The sequence below is a fragment of the Halyomorpha halys genome, unplaced genomic scaffold, assembly GCF_000696795.3.
Source record: "Halyomorpha halys isolate HHAL.00 unplaced genomic scaffold, Hhal_1.1 Scaffold167.1, whole genome shotgun sequence".
Classification (NCBI taxonomy): Eukaryota; Metazoa; Arthropoda; class Insecta; order Hemiptera; family Pentatomidae; genus Halyomorpha; species Halyomorpha halys.
The window spans coordinates 123,029-138,428 of record NW_027106937.1 but is presented as its reverse complement, the minus strand read 5'-3'; positions in this window follow the sequence as shown (position 1 = coordinate 138,428).

The window sequence follows — 15,400 nt, the reverse complement described above, 5'->3', positions numbered from 1 at the left end:
TTATTGATATTATGATTTATTTCATTGAAATGATAGAAATTGAAAATTTAAATTCAAATGAAATAAAAATTACTATAAATCATTGACTTATTTTTCTGAATATGAAGGAGATGATCGGGGGTGCATTAAAAAACGAACAAAAATAGTTAACAACCTTTTTAGCTGACGTTTCGCCTCACTTTGCGGTGCTTCATCATGGCTAAAAAAGAAACAAAAAAACTTAGAATATTTTGAAAATGTAAAATAATAAAATACAAAGAAGTATATTGAGGTGAAGTTGATAATTTTATAAATATAAGTCAAAAATTATATATTTATGAAAGTGACATAAAAAAAAAGAAATAAAAATATCATGTACAATAATAAGTATATATAAATAAAAAACAAAAATTGTAAAATTGTCTAATGTGTACAATCTTTCTTTTTTATTTTTTTATGACTATTTTTCTATTTTTACGTGTTATTATGTCTTCTGTTCATTTAAAATATAATAGTCTGTGATTATTTTTGTTATATATACTTATTATTGTACATTTTATTTTTTTTTTAATAAAATTTTTACTTATATTTACATAATTGTTTACCTCACCTCGGAGTACTTCTTTTATATTATCTTACATTGTCAAAATTTTTAGTTTTTTGTATTTTTTTTAGCCATGATGAAGCACTGCAAAGTTGGGCGAAAAGTTGGAAAATAAGTAGTTGTTAATTATTTTTTGTTTTTTTTCGACCGCACCCCCGTCGATCCCCTAAGTATTCAAAATATATATTTTTTTAATGCTATTTAAATTCAAATTTAAGTTGATATACATTTAAATAGGTTTCAAAACTTTTGATTAATTGGAATCTTAATTTTAGAGGTTGATATTAGACTTCTTTGCCCTCCTAGGAAATGGCTTACCTTACTCTTTCTTTAGGGGGGAGTACCTTAGCGTGGTTACGTGTGGTCGTTTTTTTACATAAACCTAGTGACCCAGATGCTTTTTCATCTCCATCTACTTCTTGCCCTTCTCATAAATCGTATTCTCAAGGGAGTGCTCTAGCAATGGCGCATTTTTTAGTAAATAATATATTTTTACCAAGTTGGAAGGGAGAACATTGTTGTCTTAAAGCATTTCTACGAATCATTTCTATGGTCTTCTTGATATTCCTGGCTTTATTTCAGGAATACATCTTCTGAGGGTGCAATGGAATGGAATTTTCATTTTTATTTCTTTCATTTTTCTTTTTTTTCGTTACTAATTAGAAATCGCATATAGGACAAAGTGATTAATGTTAAAATAAGTTGTACTAAATAATAACCTACTCTGAGAATATATCATTGCAAATGATACTATACTCAAGCGATCTCAGAGTCGCGGCTGATAGAGAAGGGTTGGGATTTCTTGGATTTCTGCTTTACCTTCCCAAGGCTGAATGAAAATATTGTAAATCATGTATGAATAACTGTTAAGATGGAATTCATTTATTTTTATCAATTTGTGTTTATATTTTTTCTTTTCTTTTTTTTTTTTTTTTGGCGTCCTATACTGCCTAACCATGGTTGGGGGTCAAAGTTCTTCATTTTGTGGGACCGCCACTCAATGAAAAAAGTCAACGTCCCAGGCCGGATTCGAACCGGCACCGCCAATAGACATCAAATTGGTACGACTGTGTCTTAACAACTGAGCTATGGGCGGCCCGAAATTGTGTTTATATAATTTAACTAGTATTATTAATATAGTTTTCACAGCTATTATATTTTGTTTTTATTATTATTATTTTAGTATTTCACACTTTCTTGGCTCTTTAACTATTATTTTTTTCTCTTTATATAGCATGAATGAAACCTTAGAGCTCTAATACCCATTGTTCTAGATTGTGGTAACTTGCGTTATTATTCTTTAAAAAGTAAAAATAAAATTCTATGATTGAATCGAATCCTAAAAAATGTTTGGTATATTTAATTAAAAAATATACTTTCTGATAATTATGTTACTAACTAATTAGGCTGATTGTTACTAATAGATTAACTGATATTAGCTATGAATTCCTGAAAGTTATCAATACCACCTATCACGTTGCAATGATAATAGTAATCAAATAATCACTATTACTAATTACAGTCAAATGTAATTGTCATTACTTTTGTACAACTATTCAATTACAGTGGTTCATCAAGTAGTGGAAATTACTAATCAGAATTGTAATTTCATTTCATAGCTTCAAATGACAGTAGTTGGATTGTAATTCCAATTACAATTGGTCTATGATCAAGAGTTACCTTTACCCCCTTAACGAGGGTTAACTTATTTCCCAAACTGTGATGTATAAGTTTTCCCAAATTTATTTTCTTATTAGATACATTTTCTTCTCAGTTTTCACAACCACTCGAAGTAGTGAACATTATTGGATGATTAACGTTTAATAATACAAGATAACCAAATGAAATACAATAAAACAGTTGTTAACGAGTGGAGAAGATGTTGGGGGGGGGGGGTCGTGGTCTGCAAAAAAACAAATAAACAGAAAATTATTTATTCCATCCGACGTTTCGACCTGAATTTCAGGTCTTCATCGCAGAGCTTCGGCAGAGGCTCTGACTAAACTCAAAATAAGTATTCAGTTTATCCAGAACCTCTGCCGAGTTAAATTAAATCGTTGTAACATAGACATCTCTATGAATTTTTTACGCGATTATCCCGAGAATATTAGGAAAAGAATAACCTGGGGTCCTTTCCCAACCACCTCTTTATTCAACATCGTCTCCTTTTTTTAATACTCAAATCCCGTTTCTTCGTCCAAGGAAAAGGTGATTGGGAGATCAATCCGAATACAAAAACAAACTCATGCAAATATTTTTTATACTATTTGCTTCTTGCAGTCATTTACCATTACATAATAAATTAATTTAGTATTTTGGCCATTTTAAAAAGAAATTCATTCTTCATATTTCATTGCCAATACTTTCTACCTTTGGATAAAAATTTCCGACCATAAATGTTATTTATGAACTCCTCTCCATATCTCTCAAATATTGACTATTGTTCTTTCGTTTGTCATCCAATAATAATATTTATTGTACAAAACTTTATATATTACTAACTGTAGGATATAATCTTAGGGTTTGTACAAAACCCATCAAACCCCAAGCTCGGTGCTGTTAAACTATACAACCCTTCCCCTCCGCTCACCTATGTACTGTCCAATAACCTAATTGTCTGATCTGTATGCGGAACGTGCTTGCAGTGTTTGTTGGTCAGGTCCCCCATATCAGTTACACAACTTGTACACGTACTTCTATAATTGGTGTCGTACAGGGGCCGCTATTGAGTACTGTATTATCTTATCTTATTCATCTTTCGCTTTCCTCTATTTAGAAGCACTAATAAATTATTCTAATCATTGTTTCCTAAACAAAAGGTGATATTTTGCAATGATATATTTTTTGTTTCGTTTTGCAGTATATTTTAAATTACTTTTCATCAATTTTTCTATTTATGATATATAAAACCTATGGTGGATTTGAAGTGTTAATTGAGCACATTGATGAGAAATTTAGTTTGAATGATCTTCTTCAAACAAATTATGTTAATTAGTGAAACTCCTTAATAAAAATGTAGGAAGAATATCTTGGAAACATTTGAACCTCTACAAAAGTAATTTGGTATTATTCTTTTAGCGTATTATTAACATTTATATTATTATCAACATTACAGTATGCTACATCTGTTTTAATTTTTTTTGTTTACTTATCTGATTGTAATATTAATGTTCATTAATATTTTCTAATATATAATATAGATTCATCTTTTAAAAATTTTATGCATCTAAATGATTTATTTACTTTCAATTGAAGTTTTTGAAGACGATAAATCATTGAAATATAAATAAATATAATAAAATTAAATCCGGAAATTTTTTTTTTTTAAAATACAGATTAAATTAAGTATATGACCTAAAAACAAAACCTAAACGCACCAGATGGAGTTTGGAGTTGAAAAAAATGCAGGTAGATATAGTCATTTCGTGAATCAAAATCAGTTAGTGGGAATCATATAAGTATGAAAGTACCCAGTCAAATATTATTTCTATTTTAGTTTTCTTTGAGGTTGATTTATTTATTAGTTCTGATAAGCGATTGAACATATATAGTACTATATAGTTCAAGGCACATTTACCGATTTTATCGTTATAGGGCGGTTTGATAAATTTAATTTTTTTTCTAACATTTTTTGGATATATTATTTCTTTTCTAAATAAATTGTCATCCATAAATTTTAAGATAATTCTGTAAAAATAAAATGGTGGTAAAGTACCACGATTTTAAGATTTTCTGCTTTATTATCGCGGTACACTATTGTTTTTGATGTTCGATTATAATATCCACTTGATTTTCATTCTGACAAAATACAATTTTGGAAAATCCCTGGCCATTTCTTCTCAAAGCTGCTGCTTTATGACTCGTGTCTTGTTTCAACCACAACCATTTGAAACCTACATCAACGAAATATTTTTTAATTGAAATCTTATTAAATTTTTTGTGTGTTATTCAAGTGTTTATATTATAGAATGTTGTTTAATACAGCAAGTGAACTTAACTATGACCAGTGAAATAGGTGGTAGTTAATTTCGGATTAGTCTATTATTTTTTATCGGTTTTGTATCTAATGAAAAAAATTAAGATAAAAAATGTTGATCCTGTAGATTATTGACTTATACTAATCCACTTGAAAATCCATTGCTGAATTGTTGTCCCAATTAATGACAGCTGATTGGATCTTTAGGTAAATGAGGCAAATCATATCTGTCCCTGACATTAAATCCATAGCAATTAACCCCTAGTATCTATATGGTAATGAACCTCGCAGTATCCAAATCCTTCCAAGCGTGCCTGAGTTTATAAACAATTTATGATTATGGTATTATAACGTCCTGTGTCACCACTGTTAATGGCTACCAAATTCAATTTTTTTATTTATAAATGGTTATTGTCAAATAAAAGCAAAATTTATATGTAGTGAAGATAAAGTAATTAATATATGTATACATGTGTAATATCAATTAGTTAAATATGTTGAGCACATATTCAGTAATTGATTAACATTTAATATTTAATTATATTAACCAAACAACGGAATTACAAGTAAATAAATAAAGTAACTCCACTCATGGAACATAAAATACATATTAAATGTCCTTTTTGACCTGGCATTATAAATTTATTCTGTATGAAAATATTTACCAACCAACCAGCTACGACTGAATGCGTTCCATTTTCTTCTTTGCGTCTTAATTCTAGAATGTGCAATTTTTTCTCCTCTATAAATTTATATTACAATAATTCTGACAACTTTCACTCTCATTAAAGAATTTTATAAAAAAATATGATATTTATTGATTAATGGTTTTTAGAACGGCTATGTTTAATTTGACCTAAATTTCGATAGTTTATTCGGTGAGCTAAATAGGTGCTAGAGGGGACGTATGCGGTCAATATTTCTTGTTAAAATATATAAATATTGTATATAGGCAAATTTGTTTAGATATATTTCTTTTATTTTTACTTAATTTTAGTTTTTAATCAATTATTTAATCAGTTTTTTATGGATTTAAAAAATATATATTATATTTGTTTTGTTTTTTCCATGTTGTTACTGATTTTTATCATATACATTTTTTTCTCAATTTTAATAGACATACCGTATATTCAGATATATGGTATGAAGGAATATTTGGAACGCTAAAACTTTTGCAAGGTAGTATAAAATATTGTATTCTTCTATAAAAGCTATTATTAAAAAAAAAAAATAAGAACTTTTAAATGGAGTGGTGTTGCAAAATGGTAAATTCAAAAGATTCACATATGGACGTTCTTGATTGTTTGAACGCGTTGGTTGGTCGATTTTAGAAAACCTGTAATGATAATGAAAGCTAAAATTTCAGGTGCAAGACCACACAGCCACCTAAAGACTCTTATCCGGAATATATCTAGATAATTGAGGCTAATAGAGAAAAAAAACATCCTTAAAATCAATAAGCTCAATAGAGAAGAGAACAAATTGCAGTTCTGGATCAAAACCTCGTCTCTGGCAATAATGCCTCAAAGAGGAAGAACAAGAAGTATAAAAAATAAGAAAATTAAAAAAGAAATAGGATAAGAAACTAATATATTGCTAAGATATTAAATTTTCCTAACTTAAAATTATGAATTAAAACATCTAGAACATCTAGAAATGAAAAATCAGCTTAAAAAAATTACTTTGTCTTCTGTCTGATCTTTTTAATCCACCCTTTTCAAGAAACTCTTACAATTCCATTCAAAAATAGAAATAAAATAAAACGCTTCATCGATATTAAATAAATTTAAAGACGCTGATTTGTGAATAAATTTGAGTTTGTAATGTAATGACTGAAATTTTCATTACTTTTTTTTTTTAAGTTGGCATGCTGTATGTATTAAAAATATGGCTCAGTTTTAGTTATGGATTAATTTTATATTAAATTAAAATTGATATCAAAAATAAATAGTAAAATCCTTCAATATGTAGAATGAAGGTGACCAATTTGGGTATAACTCTTTCAGAACGTTATTATTATTATAATTGTTATTAATGTAGTTGTGCTAAGGAATTTGATAAAAAAATAATAATGTTACTAAGAGAGGACTGTACAATCTATAAAAAAACAAAAAAAAACTGAAATATGCACGGATAAATTGAAATCGGAAAAAAAATTATTTTATTTCGCTTATAGTTCATACAGGAACAAAGGCCAGAACTTCTGGAGGAAATTGGTAAATATGATGATTGTGTAATTTCTATGCTTCTTTTTGATGTTTTAAAATTCACAGATTGGTACCAACAATTTTAATTGCCCTTTGTGATTTTGTTTGGAATTACGCTTTTTGGTCAAAAGCTTTTAATTGTACAAACGGAAGATTGTACGTAAATAATAAGATAAAGTATGAATAAAATAAGATTTAATAAGCTAAAATATGATTTAAGTGAAATACGTTTATAATTATGAAAAAAATATAGAACCATAGGGCATTTGAATCAAAGAAGCATAACTTTTTCTCGGATGCAGAAAGATGATAAATAGGGAAATATTTGTAGTAATGCTACGCGAACTCAGTATATTACTGACGCAAAATGATTATTTAGTATCAGTAATGCTATGTTTAACGAAATCAGTACTACGGACGCAAGTCCAGTGAATAGATAGCAATTTTTGGGGGATGGTATTCTTACTTCTTCAATGAGAACGTGAAGTCAAAAAGTGGGGAGTTGACCACGCCCTCTGAGCGGAGATTTAATTGAACAGAAGGTAGCGGGTGATTGACTTCTAATCCTTTTCCATACCATGGGGTTCATATGACATTCATGGAGTTCTTCATAAGGCTCGCCTTTTGGCTTCACGTTTCCTTAGACCTTCCTGTTATGCGTAATTCTTCTTCCTAAATCTCAAAATATTAGAGAAAAAAAGTATTACTTCGGCGTGAACATTTATTGCTTTATTATGTATTACACCTGAGTAGGTAATATACAAGACAAATAAGGTTAATAAATAAAAATTAATTAGAAAAGGTTAGACTAGAATCCAATACGTAATACTGGACAAATGTTCTATCGCGGGGGGAAAAAATTAGAGCCGATTCCCGATTCCGGGGGCAAAACCTGCAGTAGCCGGCAACAAATAAAAGATGCCGGGTGCCGTCCTGATCGTCACGTGCCTCGGTGAATGGTTCGTTAGTGAGCGACTTTGTGTCCGTCACGCCGTCAGGGGAAGGGGGAAGAAGAAGGAAGACGGTCCGTTTCTAGCGCTAATGGGGCAGCTTCCCTTAGCCGGTTGATCGTCTTCAATCCTATCCGGCTATTCTTAGCCAATAGCGAGACTAAAGCGTGGACCTTTACAAGGATGTTTCTGTATGACTTATGGCACAGAAAAGGATGTTTTCTTGTATTTGCTCATATGACATAATTTTTTTTCAAGTCGTCTATGTAATTAAAAGGGCTTTTGCTTGCGCATTGAAGTTTTAAAATGTACGTTCGCTTTGTTATGTTCTGCTGTAGACAGAATACTATTTTTAGATACCGGCCCTTCCATGATGGGATTAAGAAGTCACATCTAGTGTTGGTTTCAAGGAATATGAAGGTACTGGAGGCAAAATGCCTGAATGGTGGATAATAAAATACAAAATTAAAGAAATAGAAAGGACAGGTGGGGTGTGTACCCCCCAGCAGTTCTTGGGTGTGTGTACCATTGGCTTTTAAAGGAAAAATTAATATCGGAAACAAAAAAAAAATTCATGGTACTAAAACAAAGGGTTTGTAAAAGGTTGTAATCCACCAAAGAATCTGTAGAAGAACGGATAATACGTAAGTACTAAAATTTTCAGCTAATAGTACCATTGCATTCGAATTAATATGCGACTATTTCTTTTTTCATTAGATGGTGGATATGTAGTTTTGGCAGTGGCAGTACAATAGAGAGTATAGTTTGTATGTGGACCATTGATTTTAAGGATATTTACCCATTACAATACCATCATTAGAAGACGTCAGCGTAAACATATCCTTTGTTGGAACACAGACTAGGAGAGGAGGGAACAAGCTAGACTAAGGCAGATCTATTAATTAATTAAATCTTCACGTCTTGAACTAAATGGCTGCTAGGCCGAAATAAAAATAAACTTCGGTTACTAATAGGAAGAACATTTGAGAATATAAAGAACGTATTGAAGCATTTTCCAAGTTGTACAAAGTCTGGAAGAATGAGAGCATCTCTCAGGATACAAAACTGCATCTGCTTAAAACCTATATCCTTGTAAGACAAAAATCGACCTTCGCCTTCCCACCCTGAGCTATGGACGGCCTGGACCTTTCTTATCTTGCCTTTAAAACCTTCACTTTTATCGAGTATTAGCCAATGATCAGATATAAAAGTCGACCCTCCCCGTTGGATTCGAACGAGCTCCGCTCCAGTTCCGATTGTTAGAACCTACGCCTCAACTCCCACGGCTCAACAGCCAAAGAGGAACTAATCAAGAAAAGGAAATAGAAGTGGATTGGTTACATTTTAAGAATCATGGGGGCGCTTGGAAGACCCAGAAACACGTGTTAGAATTCAATGTTGGAAGCCTGGAAGACCCAGAAACACGTGGATGATATGGATGACAAGGGATGTGAACCAGTCAGGTTGCCATTGGAGAGAGGTGAAAATTTGGATAAGGACCATTGGCAAGATTTCTTACTGGCACTTTGCTTCAGTGGAAAATGAAAATTACTACTACTACTATTACTCACATACTTTTACAGACTTAAAAAGAAATCTTATGAATAGTGGATTAATTGGTGATAAAACTTTTCATTCATGTGAACAGTCTCTGGAAACTGCTCTTAAGTACATAGAAGACAGTTGAGTGGTATGACGGAGGTATTGGAATTTTGCATGATAAAACCACATGCTTTAGACTGAACATTATCTGTTTTAAAAAGTAGTGTTTACAAAATAATCATAAAACACCATAAATAGTCAAATTTACATATTACTTCAAGATATGGGCGATAATATTAAATATTTTATTTTTGTAATTCATTTTAAAAAAAAAATAATTCCGTGTAATAAGGGATGACATCAAAAAGGGAGAAAAAAGGGGGATAATAATCGTCCGGAATATATTTGACAATTCTTACCTTTACTTTTGGAATACCTTATATTATTGAACAGAAATTTTTTACATTCCGTGCTTATTTATTTGCCGTAACTTGATTGGATGTAAACGATACTGTTAATAGAGTGGAAGATTTCTGACACTTAACTGACGCTTCGCTCTTAATAGCCAAGTTCAAGTTAAAAAAGTATCGTTGGTAACTTTTTAATTACCAGGGAATGACGGCTCACAGTTTCCAGTTAATTGACACAGAATATTCATTAACGTTAATGGAAATGGAGCCGATTCTAGCGTAATTTTCCCAAATTAATTACTCTTCTGAATACACTAATACTAATTAGAAACTGAAATGTATTCTTCATTTGAAAGGTTTTCGAAAGAATTCAGAGTCAGTGTCATTTCTCTTGCCTCCTTTGCCAGGTAATTACCAGGAAGTAAATAATTATTATTATTTTTTTTTTAGAATAAAATGAAAAATCTATCGTTATTTTGGGGGACTTGGTCCCCTAAGAATATAAATTTGAGTAACATTAAAGGGCTAAATATCGCTAAGTTTAGCAAAACTAAATATAAAAACAATAATTATTAGAAGGATAAAAAGTACATATTTATGGACACTTGCATGGATATTTATTATTTACCAATATACGGAAGATTCATAAATAAGGAAATGAATATATAATTGATATTTGAAAAAAGCTACGTTTTTTCGTACCCTTCATTAAGAATAAAAATATTAGTCCATACATACATAATGAATGGACTGTATTGTATATACTTTAGTATATACATTTAAAATGCGTGTAAATTTTTTTTTTTTTAAATTAAGTTTAGGATAACGCATTACGAATAAATGATTTTGCAAAGGTAACAATGCTATGGGAAGGAATGTACAAATTGGTTGTGTGAGATTTAATGACAGGTGGACGGATAAATGAAAGGTGAGGAAGTCCATTATGTGGGATGTTTTTTTTGGTTCTTAAGGACAAAATAAATGGTATAAAAATATACCAAGTAGCTATTTTCTAAATAGTTGTGTTTAAGTATGGTTTATTGTATTTTTTTCCCAGCAATATTTGTGTCAAATCCAAAAATACAATCTAGAAGGGAAGGTTAACCATTGAAAGAAAATCTTAATTGTGTTTTTATTTTATCGACTCATTGGCTACTTTTTAAATATTTACTTATATTATTTTATCATTATGTTATTTTATCTATTGATTTTTCATACAGATAGTTTGATTATGTTCGTTTTGTTTGTATATATTTTAAGAGAGTTTTATTTTATTTCATTTTTTTTTTTATTTTAGTATGTATGAGATTATTCATCACTATTACCTATTGCCCACAACTGTGTGGCAGATTGTAATATCTATCAATAAATAAATCTATCAATTTCAAAAATATTTACGAACCCCTAAAATTGAATTCATTGATTTTTACAATGATGGAAGCCATATTATGTTTAAAATAAAGCGAAAATAAAATTATATACAGTTAGATTTCGCAATTGGGGAACTTTGTATCAGAAGCTAATTTATCTGTTTCTCGTAAATAAGTATTTTTTAATTATTAAGATTCAACTTCTAAAAATTATTCAGTTAAATACCATCGCCTGCTCCATTACATTGATAGGTAGTGTGAGGAATGAAAAGTAATCATTAGATGTAACTTTTATAATTATTAGTAACAATTAATTTAGATTAATGTCAAGGATCTTGGCAGAAAAATATATATTTTGCATTTCAAAATTTAAATTTTCTCATTTGGAATAGGTATTGCAAACATTTTTAAATGGAAATTGACTTATTTATATGAAGTGTCTTCATAAAAATTTTTTAACAATAATTGTCCAAAAGTGGATGTATTGACTTTTGATGGAATTCTTCTCAATTGCCTCTGTTGGTTTCCTTATAAATTATAGATCTATGTAATTATCACAAGTATTCTTGAAAATATTTGTTTCTTAAATGAAGATTAAAGATTAATTAAATATTGTATAGAAGACTGGTGATTATTTTATTTATTTATTTTTTCATGTACCTAGTTATTGTGTTTATTTTCCTTATCCTTCTGTTTGTATATATTTAGAGATAGATTTTATTTATTTTATGTAATTTGTTTTTTATTTATTTATTTTTATTCTTATGATATTTTATTTTAGTATGGATGTAATCAGTTATCACTATTACTTATTGCCCGACAACTGTGACAGATTGTAATGTTTATTAATAAAAAAAAATTTTGAACCAAGGAAAGTTGAGTTTTTTCTTACTAATCTTGATTCTTTTCCCTAACATTTTGAGGTGTCTTCCCACTTTTATTTATTTTGTGTTATTATGCTTATTCTAATTCATTTTTTATTAATATAATTCTTGAATAATAATCACTCGAGTTGGCACCCCTCTAGAATAATATTGGATTTTATAAACCGAATATCATCCCGAAGAAATGCGCAGACTGAGAGTCGTGAAGCGTATACGTGAGCCTGATACGTCGGCGGAGGCACTTTAAAAAGTTAGATAAGGTGACGAATGCCTTTGAAATCCTTGAGATGGGATGTGGGATGAAACTTGCCGCATCACTCACTCACCCTCCCTGGGTTTTTCAACTCCCTCCCTCCCTCTTTATCATTGATAAGGTTCTTGGGCATTTTTCTTTTGTTTCTTTTAGAAAATCCTTCTGTATTTGTCCTGTGGGAGTTTTCTTTAGTAATTTGTTACCTAGGCTTTCATATTTTTTTTTCTTAAGGTAGAGAACATTCTTTGAGTTAATAGATATGTTTCTCATGGATTTAGAACTGTAATTTTGATACGGGTTAACTAAAATACTTATATAAAACTATTTTCCTATATATATTTATAGTTAACAAATGTATAGTCTGTATTTACTAGTCCTGGAAGAATTCGTAAATAAATAAACCTTATTAAATTAAAAACTATTGGGAAAAGACAAAGCCAAATGGGTTGCTTTAACTTCAAACTTTTAACAGGTACCAAAAAATAAAAAAAATATAATTAAAAATATATTATTGATTATTAAAGACCTAGTACATGAAGTCCTACATTTTAGGTCAAAACGTCGGCCCAAACTAAAAAGCTCATTTTCTAAATGTATTATTTCTAGCCGTATCCTTAAACGATTTCCTCTTTAGCTCATTAGAGAATTTATTGGTTTTATGTTTGATTAGTAATGTAATTTTCAATATAATTAATGCCATTTTATTTTATCCTCATGTATTAAATAATTTTCTTTTTACAAATGCAATATAGTCTAATCAATGAATTAGAATATTAACAGCTAAGAATTCATTTCGCACGACATTTAAATGTGTTGTTTATTTTTTAGATGAATATATTATTTTCTGTTTTAATGTGTTTATCAATACTTATTGTTATTTTAATTATATATAGTTCAAGCAGACCGATCTGGTGGCAATATCCGTAGAAATAAATTTTATTGGATATACTTATAATTTCTGTCACCCCAGTGAATATGTGGTTAAGTCGAATTTTGGTCAAAATGAGTTAAGTGGTCTAAGAGAATCACAGAGGCAACATCTTCATTGTGCATAAGTGTCTAAGTCAGTCAACGTTTTAAAACAGAGTTATTGGTCAAGTCTGTTGTCAACGGTCGGTGAACAATTAGTTAACTCTATTATCTAATTAGTGATAAGACATATCAAATTGGTGTAAAACAAGTAACAAGTTACCAACGTTTTGGTAGTATTGACGAAATTTCGATGATTTACCACAAACACTTGATTTTACATAAATGTTCAAACTTTAAAAGTTGTCCCCTGAAAAGTAAGGAATTTTGACTTAACCACATATTCACTGGGGTTACAGATTTCATTGTCAAAATACGACGTATTCATTTTACGATTTATCTGGTTGTCAGGGTAGTTAACTTTGTAAAAGTACAACCATTTAATTATCTGGGGAAGGCAGTAAAATTAGTGACATGAAGAAAATTGAAGTATTAGGTTAGTTGTTTTACACGCTTTTAATTAATTTAAAAATAATGTCTTATACTACTTACACCTTGGATAGCTAATGTTATTTAGTCCGAAAAATTGTGGAGGGCGGACCACCTAACACATAATCTACTTAGACTAATTTCTGTTTCGCAATTCTTTTCCTGCTTTCTCTATGCATTTTATCAGCAGATATTTACATATCTCTCTCTCTCTCTCTCTCTCTCTCTCTCTATCTATCTATCTATCTATCTATCTCATCTCTCCCTCTCTCTTCCTCTCTGCCTCCCTCCCTCCCCCTCTCCCTCCCCCTATAAATAAATAGACAGCAAGTATTATTTAATATATTATTTTAATATATTTGGATAAATAAATTACTACTAAGCTATCTGTGACAGAAGCTGATTGACGGGTTACAGCCCGCAGTGAGGATCGATAAGTGATTAGAGGAGAGGATCCTAGGGCGGTTTTGGCTGGGTTCCCAGCCACATGTCCGCTGAATTAGCACAGCTCCAGGCAACCATTCCAGGCCTCGAGCGTCAACAGCTTGTCTTCCTAATGTCTTCTCCTGGTTTCATCACAATCCTCTCCGCCCAACCCTGTAGCACCTTGCACAAACCCTTAGATTAATTAAATAAGGATCGGTGCGGCACGTGAGGAAGCGAACAGTGATTTACTTACGGTTGGTAGTTCCAGGATAGTGGGACCAAGGAATCGTACAAATAAAATAAATTTAGGAATCTAGTTTTCTCTTGAAATTTATGGTTACGTTTATGTGAACTATGTGCATTGATGAAAAGCTAATGGGAGCCGTACAAAATCACACCCTGTTCATTCTATACTGATATAGCTCAAGAGGTGCAGTGCTCAAGCAGTGCGTATTGCGTCTGTCAAAATGAAGGCGTACCGTTGCTGTTGATTTACTCAATCTCAAATTCATATTTATTTTTTCCTCTTTAATACTATAAAGTAATTATAATTTTATTTTATCAAGTCACTTCTAATTCCTTCTCAAGTCTACATCTTTTTTTTTTATTTAAGTGTTTCGACCACTAGGGACAGTTACCATGGATTTACAAATTAGATTACAATTACATATTAACAATTACAATTTACATTTTATAAAGTTACAATTACAATTGACGTAGTGAGTAAATTACTATATTAAAGTATGCATCCATTTATACATGCTAGAATTAGAGTTAGACTAGGTGTGATCATAGATATTAATTATTTTAAAAAGTGAAAATGTTTTGATATTGTTGTGGGTCTTCTCTGATTGTTTCCTATAAATCTGAAGAGAATCGGTGTGATTCTCTACATCTTATCAACATAAGTCTACTTCTTATCTAGTCAAAAGTAAATAAAATCATATAGGTAATTAAGATTTTATATGGTCTAGATTCATTATTAATTTATTATGTGAAAAAATAAATTAAAATCAAATAAGAAATTTTTATCATTAAAATTATGAAACCTTTAGATTGTGTTATGGTTAAAGAAAATAAATCCTTACATTTGTTTGAAGGAGTTTCCAGGTTATTAAATAAATCATATATTTTGATTGATGAAATTTTGATCTTTCCGAGTATTTTGTGATTATTAAAGGTTGAACTGGTGAAGAACTATTGAAAAAAAACTGTAACATTTGTTCATTAATTTTTGATAGGGACTAAGTAATAAGTTGAAACATCAAATTAATAAAGAAATGTGATTTATTGTCATTTAAAAACCTTTAAACATTAATATTTTTTTTAAAAATTTATAGT